The following is a 14,357-nucleotide window of genomic DNA, read 5'->3' on the forward strand; positions in this document are numbered from 1 at the left end:
GTTACTATTATGTTACTATCCAGCTTATAATCGAACGAGAAAAACGCCCAAGTTCCGACCTAAATCGGGAGATGGACGTTTATCTCACAAAAACGAATAAAGCGGTATAATCGAAAGCCGATTTTTGGGCGTTTTCAACTGCACTCCGTCGCCGATGCGGACAAAGTTTATGGGGGCGTGTCAGAGGTGTGGCGAAGGCGGAACTGGGGCGTGGTTATCTGTCGAACAAAGATGGGCGCATTTCAGCGATAATGGGAAGAAAGTATGCGTTTTTAGCTAGAATTTAGGACACTTTTCCTGGACCCTGTTTTTTCACGAATGCCCCAAAAAGTGCCCTAAATGACCAGATGACCACTGGAGGGAATCGGGGATGACCTCCCCTGACTCCCCCAGTGGTACCTAACCCCCTCCCACCACAAAAAAATGATGTTTCACACATTTTTATTTTCACCCTCAAATGTCATACCCAGCTCCCTGGCAGCAGTATGCAGGTCCCTGGAGCAGTTGTTAGGGGGTGCAGTGGACTTCAGGCAGGTGGACCCAGGCCCATCCCCCCCCTACCTGTTACAATTGTGCTGCTTAATGCTTATTAGTCGTCCAACCCCCCCAAACCCACTGTACCCACATGTAGATGCCCCCCTTCACCCCTTATGGCTATAGTAATGGTGTAGACTTGTGGGCAGTGGGTTTTGAGGGGGATTTGGGGGGCTCAACACACAAGGGAAGGGTGCTATGCACCTGGGAGCTCTTTGACCTTTTTTTTGTTTTTGTAAAAGTGCCCCCTAGGGTGCCCGGTTGATGTCCTGGCATGTGAGGGGGACCAGTGCACTACGAATCCTGGCCCCTCCCACGAATAAATGTCTTGGATTTATTCGTTTTTGAGCTGGGCGCTTTCATTTTCCATTATCGCTGAAAAACAAAAACGCCCAGCTCACACATTGTTGAATAAAACATGGGCGTCTATTTTTTTCGAACATACGGTTCGGTCCGCCCCTTCACTGACCCGTTCTCGGAGATAAACGCCCATGGAGATAGGCGTTTTCGTTCGATTATGCCCCTCTATGTTACTTATGTTATTTAACAATATGTATTGCAAAGCATTTGATCTAGTCACTCTGGTCTAGTCTGTCCACTGCGGTTTGTTTAGCTGTTTTGTTTTTCTTTTTCTTTTGTTTGTTTAAAAAAACAATGTATTCTGTTATAATTCTGTGTCATTAATTTACAAACTGGGTGGTGAGGATGGTTAGCAGACCAATTAAAACCTTTGTATTTATTACAGTTATGTTCTCCATGATTTGGTCAGTTTACTTTTTTAATGATTCAATTTAGCACCTAGTAAATTTGTGGTAGAAAGTTGTTGTTGTTGGGTTTTTTTTTTAAACTTTTTTCTAGGCCAACAACCTTTGAATAGTTCTTACAACATTTTTTAACTTGTATGGTTTGCGTATGGGGAGGCTGGTCTCTTGAGCCCATAGCCCCTTTTCCTCTCTCTCCACCCACACATTCCCTCCCTTAGGGATGGATAAATTTCCAAATCCCGTAACCTCCGTTCACAGGATAAATCCCTCCTCTCAGTACCCTTCTCCACCACCAACTCCAGGCTCCGCTCATTCTGCCTCGCCTCACCCTATGCTTGGAACAACCTTCCTGAACCCTTACGCCAAGCCCCCTCCCTGCCCGTCTTCAAGTCTTTGCTTAAAGCCCACCTCTTCAATGCTGCGTTCGGCACCTAACCCTTACAGTTCGGTGAATCCAGACTGCCCCAATTTGACTGCCCCTATCGGACCGACCGTTCACTTGTCTATTAGATTGTAAGCTCTTTGAGCAGGGACTGTCTCTCTTTGTTAAATTGTACAGCGCTGCGTAACCCTAGTAGCGCTCTAGAAATGTTAAGTAGTAGTAGTAGTATTAAAGGGCCACAGGCCAGTAATACTGTCGACTGGCAGAGGCTGTGAGGTACATTTCTACATCTTTGCATATGATCTATCATTAAACTGCATTTACAACATAAGATGAAGCTAGGATGTGGTAGATTTAAAACAAATAGGAGAAAGTTTTTCTTTACTCAGGGTGTAGTTGGGCTCTGGAACTCCTTTCTGGAGAATGTAGTGACAACAGTTGGCCTTCCTTGCTGAGTTTAAAGGGGGTTTGGACAGATTCCTGAAGGAAAAGTCCATTGAACATTATTAATTTAAATTTTTGTTTTGTTTTGGGGTTTTTGCCGGGTTCTTGAGGCCTGGATTGGCCACTGTCGGAGACAGGATGCTGGGCTTGATGGACCCTTGGTCTTTTCCCAGTATGGCCGTGCTTATGTTCTTACGTTTTATTGCCCTTCTTGCGGAGCTGTATCGATCTGTCCTTTTGGTGTACTAATCATTTTTCTGTGCATACATGCCAGTAAATACTCTTTGGACAAATTAATACTTTTCAGATTGGGAATACTATCAGCTTCAATATAAATGTATTTAAAGCTAGGTAGGTTTTTTTTCTTAGGCGAAATGCTTTGGTCCTGTCTTGGACTGAAAACAAAAATGAAGTTCTACTTATGTGGGGGAATGGTCCCAATCAGTGTGTTCAGGTCACCAATTCATTTCCTGCTAGGCATATCCCACATCGTGCATACAACCTAAACGTTTAGTTTGCATAGTGGATAAGCGGTAGCCAATAACAATAAAGCACATTTTTTTCATTCATTTATGACATCATAATTATGTCACACCTCATGTAAAATTTGAGCTTTCTAAAAGCATTTTGCTAAAGAGGAAGTCTTCAACTTTTGTCTCTTTTCTTTAATTTTACCTGAACTATGGCAAATAAAATGGCAAACCAAAGGCACCAACATTTCACTATATGTTACCCCTCCTTGCCCAATGATGTACTCACAGAACACTAGCACCCAAAGCACTGGCTTCTATGATTTCAACTGGTTAATTAAACCATGTCACCAGGACTATATATAACAATTTACCTTCTGCTAATGAGACCATCTAAAGGAGAAAAGTGGATGAAGTTTAGAGAGATATATAAAGGAACTGATACTAGGCTTCTCTCAAGGAATAAAGTTGACCTTGAGATGGGCAACTCACCTGGATTGAATGGGTTTCGGTGGGGGCTTGTTCAGGAAGCTAAGGTCTAGAATCTTCAGCCCAAGGCAAGAGGGGAGGGGGAGGGGGAAGATGGATAGGTCAGGTAAGCAGCAGGGGAAAAGTCAGCAAGCCTCATTGGTGCTAAAAATTCTTGGACCACGAATAGCCAACACAGCTGTTGACTGGGCAGGGCCCACGTGTATTATTTAAAGAAGCTTTCTGTGACTGGTAGGTTTTTTTCTCCCTGCTGCTTGGAGGTGGCCTTTTGGCTTTTCAAGATGGAGTCGGGTGGATCTCCTTCTGGGTCCTGCGAGGACAACATGGGACAAGAGTATTTGATTACTACTGGTGCCTCCTTTGATGAGAGCTTCAGTCCCAGGCAGGTTGGTGTTATTCTGTCTGTTCCTTCCAGTTTCCATCTGCCTCCTGCTGACATTGCTCCACTTCCTCTTCGTCACTCTTAAGAGGCTGCCTTATTGACCTTAGCTATGGAACACTGTGATGCCCTTGGGACACAGAAGGGCAAAAATCAGAAGTTTCCTCAGGCAGGAGTGTGGCCATAGATGCGACTGTGGATCCAGATGTGGTGGGGACACAAGCTTTGCCATTGGTTGCACGGGTTAGCACCACGGGGAAGGAGACTGCACCTGTGGCCTCTGGCATTCGGCCTGCTGTGCCTGTTGTACTGCCTACATTACTAGAGGAGGGTAACTGAAAGGATGGCGCTCTGGGAATTCAGGGCAGCAGCCCTCTGCTTTCGGGCCTTCAGGCTTCTTATTTCCTTGCTTTGGTGTTTTTTTCCTGCTGGGTGTGGTCAGCCTCTTGGATCATGGGGTTGGCAGTCAGCGGGCCCTTGGGGTTTGTGGTGGGTCCTTATTTTATGCATGCCTAGGCTGGATTTTTGCACCACAAGATCCCTCCCACAATGCCTGCTCAGACAGGATCCAGCACAGTTGCTTCTATTGAGGGTTGACAGGATGCTGCTGGTGCTAGTGGGGGTGGAGTTGGCTTAGGGCCTCGACCAGAATATATGGGAATGGTCGCTGCTGGCTTATATTCTCATAGGTTCCTCAGGATTTTGACTTGGTGCACAGGGAGTTTCCTGAGCGGCCCTCTACCAGTGGAGCTTCTGTACCTCATTGTCCTGGTCCTGCTTGCTTGCCTGCCTGCCTCAACCCGTAAAAGTGGCTTGGAGGTTCATGATTCTGCAGAGGTCAAGGAGCCAGCTGTGAACCTTTCTTCTGGACAAGTGCAAGGAGCAGCAGATGAAGGTGCTGCAGTATGGAAACCTGCAATCTTAAGGCCTAAGTTGAAAGACTCTTCCAAATCCATTTCAGATAAGGGAAACTACCACCCCATTGCTAATCTTCCTTTCTTCATTAATATCGTAGAAACGATTATTCACGCACAACTTTATGACTTCCTTTCAAAAACAAACACTCTTCACCCAAACTAAAGAGGATTTAGATCACACTATAACACCAAAATTGCTTTACTAGGCATCGCAAAGGTCCAAAGAGAAACAAGAAAGTATCCTCTATGAAAGTCTGAAGGAAATACCAGAAGTAGATGATAACACAAGAACTTCTAACAGGGAGCGGATCAAAAGCAATACAATAAAATTTGAATGTACTAGGAATTATCCATACAAACTTGATAAAAAAAGCAATACAAGTGGATTGTATGGAGAATTTTTTGTTGCATTAGACTTTTAGTGTATACACCTTTATTACATCATACTGTTTTATGTATCTTATATGCAGTTTCTTATGCTGATTTTGATTTGTATTTGACTGTCTTACAGAACAATTGTATTTGGCCCCTGAAGCAGGCGGGCTTTCCCACCATAACACAGCCCTGTGTTGGGTCTCTTCTGCTGCCTAATGAATCCTTTAGATCACACTCCCCATTGGAAGTTCTTGTGTTATTCTCTTAGTACATATATTCACTGTCAGTTAGACCAAAACAGACCAACCTGCTTATAATCGAACGAGAAAAACGCCCAAGTTCCGACCTAAATCGGGAGATGGGCGTTTTTCTCACAAAAACAAATAAAGCGGTATAATCGAAAGCCGAACTTTGGACACTTTCAACTGCACTCCGTCGCAGATGCGGACAAAGTTGACGGGGGCGTGTCGGAGGCGTGGTGAAGGCGGAACTGGGGCGTGGTTATCACCCGAACAGAGATGGGCGCCTTTCGCCGATAATGGATACGTTTGTAGCTAGAATTTAGGGCACTTTTCCTGGACCCTGTTTTTTCACGAATAAGGCCCCAAAAAGTGCCCTAAATGACCAGATGACCCCCAGAGGGAGTCGGGGATGACCTCCCCTGACTCCCCCAGTGGTCACTAACCCCCTCCCACCACAAAAAAATGATGTTTCACAACTTTTTACTTTCACCCTCAAATGTCATACCCTCCTCCCAAGCAGCAGTATGCAGGTCCCTGGAGCAGTTGTTAGGGGGTGCAGTGGACGTCAGGCAGGTGGACCCAGGCCCATCCCCCCCCTACCTGTTACAATTGTGCTGCTTAATGCTTAGTCGTCCAACCCCCCCCAAACTCACTGTACCCACATGTAGGTGCCCCCCTTCACCTCTTAGGGCTATAGTAATGGTGTAGACTTGTGGGCAGTAGGTTTTGAGGGGGATTTGGGGGGCTCAACACCCAAGGGAAGGGTGCTATGCACCTGGGAGCTCTTTTACCTTTTTTTTTGTTTTTGTAAAAGTGCCCCCTAGGGTGCCCGGTTGGTGTCCTGGCATGTGAGGGGGACCAGTGCACTATGAATCCTGGCCCCTCCCACGAACAAATGCCTTGGATTTATTCGTTTTTGAGCTGGGCGATTTCATTTTCCATTATCGCTGAAAAGCAAAAACGCCCAGCTCACACCTTGGCGAATAACACATGGGCGTCTATTTTTTTTTTAAATACGGTTCACTCCGCCCCTTCACGGACCCGTTCTCGGAGATAAACGCCCATGGAGATAGGCGTTTCTGGTCGATTATGCCGCTCCAAGTATCCTACTGTCACTCAACCTCTCAGCAGCATTTGACGTGGTCAACCAGAGTAGACAGACCAAGCACTTGATTGATTCAAATCTTATCTTCTCCTTCGTTCGTGCACAGTTCAATATCGGGACCAGAACTTCATTGCATTCATTCTCAGTTCAGGAGTTCCACAAGGATCAATTCTCTCCCCCATGTTATTTAATACTTTTCTGGCTCCACTTCTCACACTTGCTCAGAATTCACAGCTTTTGTGTATGCAGACCACATACACCTTTTATATCATATTGACTCAACAAACACCCAAATGATTCACACCCTAAATTCTAATCTGGTACAGATAATCAAGTGGTTAAAATGAAATAAACCTATACTTAACCCTGAGAAATCGAAGTGCATTCTCTTCTCCAATTCGTTAAAAGGAACTCTCGCACATCCTATTCTCCTCAATTCTACACCCATTTCTCAAGAGCAAAATACTACAATTCTAGGCATTTATTTAGATGAATCTCTCTCATTTCACCAACAGAACTCTAATGTGACTAAGAATTGTTTCTATAGGCTCAGACAGATTTGTTCAATTCATCCATTTATAAATCCACCAGCTATTAATATCATTATACTCTTTCATGATTAGTAAGCTAGACTACTGTAATTCATTATATCTGGGTCTTAAAGATAATCCAAAACACTGCCATAAAACTAATAACCAGAAAAAGAATTTTGACCACGTTACCTTCCTAAAAGTCACCCACTGGCTTCTACTGCCCTACTGTATTATTTATAAAATTCTGCTTCCAGTATACAAACCCCACCATTCTGGTGAACCACCCTATCTCTCCCAGTTACTGATTCCTTACACTAACCCATGACGCCTTTGATCATCTTCCCAAAATCTGTTGGTAGTGCCGTTTTTTTGCAAAATCATACATGAACACACCAGGAAAGTCATTTTCTCTATATAGGGCCCTGTACACTGGAACAAATTACCACAATCCCTTTGTCATCAAAATTTCCCTTCAAATATTTAAAACAGAGCTCAAAACGTTTCTATTTTTAGATGCATATGAATTCTCCCTACATACTCAATTCTCTACTCATTGACTGCAGAGAATGAATCTGACTGACCGCACAGTCTTAAAGCATCTCCTCCCCCTTCCCCCCTTTTCCTACCCATATTGTAGTTCTACCCGCTTCTCTTCTTGAGTTATGTGTTGTCACTGTAAATATATGTTATTCTATTTTGATATAACTTTTAGTATGTAATCCATGCCTTGATAGGTAGGATAGTAAATCCTTAATGAAAACTTGATCTACCTCTGCAGCCCAGGTGGCGGCTGCAGGGGCAAATTCTCCTGGTAACAGTGCTGATAGAGTTTCTAGAGCCAGTATGGCCTCTGGGTGAAAGAAAAAAGGGAAGTGCAAAAAAGTTAGGAGGAGGTTCCTCTTCTTCCTGTAGATCCTCCTCATCTTCCTTCTCCACATCTTCAAAGGTTTCAGGGTCCCCAGTACAGAAGAAATCAGAGGGGTCTGGGGTAGGTAGGGAGAAAGGGGCACCAACACCAGTTGCCCTTTCTGAACTGTGAACGAAAGTCCCATGATCCTTGCAGGAAAAGATTAGGAAAAAAACTTGTATAAATATTTTTAGACTAATGGAGGGTAGGGGCAAGAGAAAAGACAAGAAAAAGTCTAAGGAGGCTGATGTGGTGGACAAGTTTTAAAAAGTTTCCGGGAACATTATTGCAAAATCATTTTAGTGCCTTGCAAAGCGTATGGGGGCATCATGACCCAAGACAGTATGGGCTACTGTTTGTATACACTGACTCAAAGCTGGATGGTTATCAGTGTTGTGGAGGTTGGTTGTGTCTGAATTACAAGGCCTTTAGAAATAAAATGGAAGAAAACCTGCACATGTCCTGGGGCACCCAGGACATAAATCTCTAGTTGACCCACATGGCATCTAGACCTTTGGCAGCAAGGGCAACTGGAGTTCTAGTGGAACAGGCTGCATGTCTGATGTCTACTAGAGGTTAACAAGACATCATGTTCATTCCCTGATTGCAAATTCCATCATGCCTGTTCCCAATGTGGTCAGGGACATTCTGAGTCCAAGAGCCCCAAAAAGGAACCAGAAGGGGCTGCCCCATTAGAAAGTAGTGACAATTTCCAAAGGGCACCTACACCCATTAATATTAAGGTAATGTGCCCATGGCTGCGTATTTATCCAGTAGAGGGGGCAGATGTCATTGAAAGAAGGTTTTGTTATCCCTTTTCAGGGGTCCATTGCTAATACTGTGCCATATAATTCCTCATTGACCAGGCAAAATGAGAGCGGTGGTGATTCTTAAGTGTTATTTTATTTTATTTATTTGTAAAAATGTAATATTCCATCATTCACATAAAAATTATGCATCAAAGCAGTTTACAAACATGTTAAAATCAGCCTAACAACTACACAAACCAAAACAACACAGACACAAAAGGAAAGGGATCGAATAGCACAACAATTTTATCCAAGAACAAATGTGAAACAAAAATAATCAAGTATTCATAAGGGACACTTCTCAAAAAAAAAAAAAAATTCCACCTCCCAGACTTCCGAATCAACAGAAGCATCAACATGCATAGGATTGCCTAAACAACCAGGCTTTTATCAGTTTCTTAAATCTCAAAGTTGATCTTTCCAACAGCAAGTCATGAGGATGGAAATGCCAATGAGAAGGAGCCACTAGACTGAAGGCTGCCTTCCTAGCAAAACAGTGCCAAGGGCACAACAAAAAGATTCTCCTGTGAAGAACGCTACCACCTTACAGAAACTTACGGAACAAGGAGGTCAGAAAGATAAAAATGCCTACCCAACAACAGAGCCTGATGTGTCAAGAGCAGAATCTTATACTTAATACGAACAACAACTGCCAGTTTATAGAATTGGCCTGGGGAGAATTGCTGGCCCTTTTGTGCAGAGGCCTTTTCCCGTATTGGTGCTGTCACCATTGGCAGTTATTCCTAAAAAAGACGAGTAAATTTAGACTTATACATAACCTTTCTCACCCTCCTGGGTAGTCAATGAATAATGCTATTCCTAAAGAGGAGTACTGAGCAGTATACTTCATTCAATTACACCTTGCAGTTGGTTGTCTACTGTGGCCAGGAGGACTTTATGGTGAAGGTGGACATGGAATTCACATTTAGTTTGCTTTCAGTTCATCCCTCTTCATTTCTGCTCCTGGGATTTTCTTTTGGGGTTGTGCAATTTCATGTGCTTACTTTGAACTTTTCAGTCCCTTTGTGCATTGGGTAACAGTGCAATGGGCCAGTTTGAATAGGATTCTGCCCTACCTGGATGATTTATTGTGTGTTCAGCCAGAACTGATGACTGTTCTTGCTTGATGTCAACATTCACTGATGTTGCATATCACTTTGGGATGCCACTAGTGACAGATAAGATGGATGGTCCAGTCCTAGTGGTTACCTTCTTAGGCATAGAAACTGATTACCTTCAGATGGTTATGCGTCTTCTGGAGGCTAGCTTGTGTCTTTGATTGAGCAGGTGTTCATGCTAAGAAGTCCATGCTTCAAACTATACAATCCCTTATTGGTAATCTAAACTTTGCTTGCAGAGTAATCCCAATTGGGGGGGGGGGGGGGGGGGTTCTCCAGGCAAGATATCTGTGGCCATGGCAGGTGTTAGGAAGCCTCATCACTTTTTGCATTTGTTTACTGAAGTTTGGTTGGACCTTGGGGTCTGGCATGAATTTTTGCATTCTTTCAGTAGGTCCCTGCCTATTCAATGGGAAGAAGTTTCCAATTTCGAGAAATTTTATTCGGAAGCAGCTGGTGGCTTGGGCTTCAGTGTTTATTGTCAGGGTTCTTAATGTGCCGTGGCTTGGCCTTGGTCTTGGGCCACCTCAGGCTTAGTGAAGAATATCACCTTTCTTGAGTTATTCCCCTTTATTGTAGCATGTGAGGTGGGGCCTCATCGTTTGCATGACAGGCGGAGTGCTCTTCTAGTGTGACAATAAAGGCATTGTAGAGGTGGTCAATAAACAGTCTGCCAGATGCATTTTAGTGACCTCACTTGTCAGGAAGCTTGTATTACATTGCCTGAGGTTCAATCTCTGCATTAGGGCTATACATGTCCTAGGTGTGGATAATAAAATTGTGGATACACTTTCTTGTTTCCAGTTTGGCCATTTTTGGACCCTGGATCCCGAGGTGGACCTGTTTGGAACTCCTATGCAGATCATCTGTGGAGCTTTGGGAACCTGCAGTCTGGAATATGTTAAAGCTTTCAGTAGCACTTACCACATGGGCAGCTCATACGGCTGGGTACAGCAGAGTTGTTGCCTTCTTCTGGTCTAAGGGACACCATGCAGGAGCAGTTCCAGACAAACTTATGGCTGAATATGTGCTGTATGCCAATAAGTTGGACTAGTCAAAGGATGCCATCTATAGACACGTTGCTGGATTTGCCTTTTTCAATAAGGCTTTGGACCAGGGCAACCCCTCTGGGCTTACTGGTGCAGAAAATGTTTGCGGGGTTGAGATGAGTTTTACCTTCTCTCCCTGATTCTAGGTGCCCCATTGCTCATGAGGTGTTGTCCACCCTCTTGATTGTCCTACGTTTTTATTGTATATGCTGATTATGAGTCTGTGCTTTTTAAGGCAGCATTTTTCTTCACCTTTTTCGGTCCATTCTGGATTGGGGAGTTGGTTGCTAGGGTGTGAGTTATTCACAAGGGTGGTGGCCTCCTTCTGGAACATGTGTCGCTATGGGATAACATTTTTTTTTGCAACCATCTCACTCGTTTGAAGACAGATCAGGTGGGACAGGGTCAATTTCTCACCTTGAGGAGGGTTGAGGGTGCTGGTACATGCCTTGTGTTACTAGTAGGGAATTCCTTGAGAGCCACATTGTATGGTCTTAACATGATTTGCCCCTTCTGGGGCAGATCGTCTTTACCATTTCTTCTTAGCTAGCTCTGTTTGGTTGTATTTTCTTTCTTTGGCTTTCATATTTAACACGTTTCAGCTTGTGTTTGAGCATGTGTTTCTTCCCCTTCATCTGTTCAGCAGTGCCTGGTTTGCGGCTGGGTCTGTCCTTCCCTCCTTTCTCATGGGATGTCATCGGAATCCTCTGACTTCCTCATTTATTTTAGATACAGGGGACTGGATGCATTCCATCTGGATTGTGCGTCACTCCTTTATTCATTGGATGGCCCACAGAGTGATGCACCATCTGGGTGGTTTGCTTCTTCACATGGCACATCTTGGCATCTTCGTTTATTGGCTTGGGGAAAGGGGCATGCATTGGGGCTAGTTTTTGCCTCTTTTGTGTTCCTTGAGAACTCAACCATGACACCCTGTACTGCTGATCATCCACCTTGGCTGCGACAATGTTGACTCCTGGACTGAGAAGCGTCTCCTGGATACAGTCAAGGATGACCTGAAACTCATTCTAAAATGTTTTGCGACCACGAGAGTAATCAGATCTGACATTATTCCCAGGCTGAAGTGCCTTGGAATTAAAAATGGATATGGTGGTTGATAAAGTCAACCGACAGATTTGGTTATGGTTGCTGGCCAGGAGTGGCTTGCAGTTATGGCATGGCTGGGTAGACCCCAGTTTTGCTGGATTAGGTGGATGGAATGGAGTGCACTTAGCCAATATAGGGATGGACTTGTTGAATGATTTTCAGGAACTTATTGAGCATTCTATTCTTGCCTTACCTACAAGACTGCAGCTTCACTATATGGTGAGGGTGGGCACCAGTGAATTTTTATTTACCGGTGTCCTGTGGCAGACACCACAGCTATGGGGTATTGGCTAATAGGGGATGAGCTATGAGACAAATATTCCTGTAAAATCAAGTTTCAATTGGGGGTCATTTGGCCCAGATCAAATTGCATGGAGGTCCACTCCATCGATTAGCCTTAGCTGTCAGGGCGGGGCTGTCTTAGCTGTCAGGGCGGGGCTAAGGGTTAAGTGCTGCTTAGCTGTTAGGGAGAGCAATGTGGGGTGGTATAATCATTGCTGTATTATTTGTAGCTTGGGTGAAAAAGTTGTTGTTATATAACCTTGCTGGTTGCCTAATGATATCACATTATGCCATAAAGCTTGCCAGTTGAGCTATCACATCCGAAATATTTAGCTAATCTTTCGTTCCCTTGACATTTGTTGTATAATATTGTTTATTAGTGATTATCAAGTGGCCTTTTATAAATTTTTCAGGAGTTGTACCGCTGCATTTCTATTGCAGTTGTTTGCATCCCCTGGGATAACGTTATCAAATAAATAAACTGTGGTCAGATTCTTTTCCCATCCTTGCAAACTCCAAGCCCCTTTTCATGGAGATTACATGAACTGTGTCTGGCTTTGCATGCGGCTGAAAGGCGCTATCCATCCTCTTTCAGCAAAATGCATCTCCTGTGACACTGGAGACAAAAGTGCAGAATGTCTAAGTTTGCGTTTTTAAACGGATCAGGAGAAACTCAGGTGTAGAGCTCACATTTTGGCAAAAAGATGCTGTGAACAGTTAAATCCGGGGAAACCGGGGCAAGAAATGTTGATGCTCGGATTTTCCCTCTCTTCCATTTCATTGTTTTCCGGCACTGTTCTCGTCTTTCGTGTGCATTTTTTTTTTTTTGTCTGCCAGGACTCCCAGCAAAGGAGAGAAATGGTGAATAGAAAAGTGTTTCATATTTCTATTCATCGCCAGACTCTATGAAATAATTAATCAAAGGCGCGCGCACTTTCCCATTCTCAATCGCTTTTTGTCAGATCTGTGCCCGTTCTGAAAGGTTGAGAAAAGAATAAGGCAGCTTGGTCAAGAATTTGCAAATTATTTAAATTACCAATAAAATGTGGCTCCTGAGTGTTTACGGTTTTGTTTAAAAAAAAATAATAATAATAAGCACATTACATTTTTATGAGTTTGGTAAAAAAAAAAAAAAACCTAGTGCATTTACTTTTCACAAACGAATAAACGAAATATATTCTTTCCTTCTGAAATGTGTTTGGAACTTGAAAAAAATAATGCGACCAAGTAAGTTAACGGTGAAGAGAAACAGCTTACACAAAAGGAACCAGAAACCCTTGGAAATAGATCCGGAGAATCAAGAGAAACAAGACAGCTTAGCTGGAGAAACAGATCTTAGTGCAGACGTGTTTTCACGTAAATAGCAAACGCACGAAAAACAAAACTCAATATTCCCCACCAAAACCAGCGATATGGTCATCTTTTTTTTTTTTATGCATCCAATATACACTCGAACAAAAAGTCTAATGATTTCTGGTATGCAACTGAAATTGTTCCTTCACTTCCTTTCTTGATGTCCCCATCAAATGAGCTGTAAGCCGGCTATTTTGGGACATTATAAAGTAAATAGCCTGGGTAAGAAAGCACGCCTAACTCAACAGGGAAGCAATCGCTTTCCGATGTATATTGATTAAGTACAAAACAGCTAACTAGTCACTTTTAAAAGGCATTGTTTAAAAGCGAGAGATCCCTTCCCTGGGGGGCTTTTCTCCTCTAAAATAGTGGGGCTGATGGCCTGACCTTTATTTTGTTTGTTGTTGGTTTTCCCTCCATTTTTATTCAAAGTCGATTTTACTGTACAAAGAGCCATTATAGAGATGCAAAACAGGCCATTGTCTTCTTAATGTACTTTTCTGTTGGCATCGGAGAGAAACAAGACATACCTTACAGGTGAAGAAGCTCCCCGTGTTATTACATTTATCCACGTACAAACGAAAAAAGAAAGAGGAAATGCATGTAAGTTAAAAAAAAAAAAAGTCATCACCATTTAATTTTTTTTTTTAAAAACAACAACCAAAATTAAAGGTGAATACTTACTTGTGAGCAGCACCAGGTAAAACCCCTACAACTCAACAATAGGACCCCTTGTTTTTTTTTCCCCTCTGTGCCAGGCACAATGTTGAGGCCAACGTAGATATGCTATAAATTAAGTCATTGCCATGGCTACTGCCTTGCCATTGGCTCCCTCCTCTCCTACGTGGCCGGGGACGTCATCAAATCTGAATAAGGATGCGCGAATTACTAGGCTGCTGATAGACAAAGATGAGGATGGGGAATAGCATGAAAGTAAGGAAACGTGCAATCCAGCCAGGGAGATAGAGAAAAGAAGACTTCTCGTTTTATTTGCTCCTCGGGCTGTTTCCCCCGCTCACGCATCGTGGAACCCGACCTGGAGGAGTTTGGAACTCTAAAGACAGCAGGGAGTAAAAAAAAATCTGTAAGGAGACGCCG

Source organism: Microcaecilia unicolor, chromosome 11 (assembly GCF_901765095.1).
Source record: "Microcaecilia unicolor chromosome 11, aMicUni1.1, whole genome shotgun sequence".
Taxonomy (NCBI): Eukaryota; Metazoa; Chordata; class Amphibia; order Gymnophiona; family Siphonopidae; genus Microcaecilia; species Microcaecilia unicolor.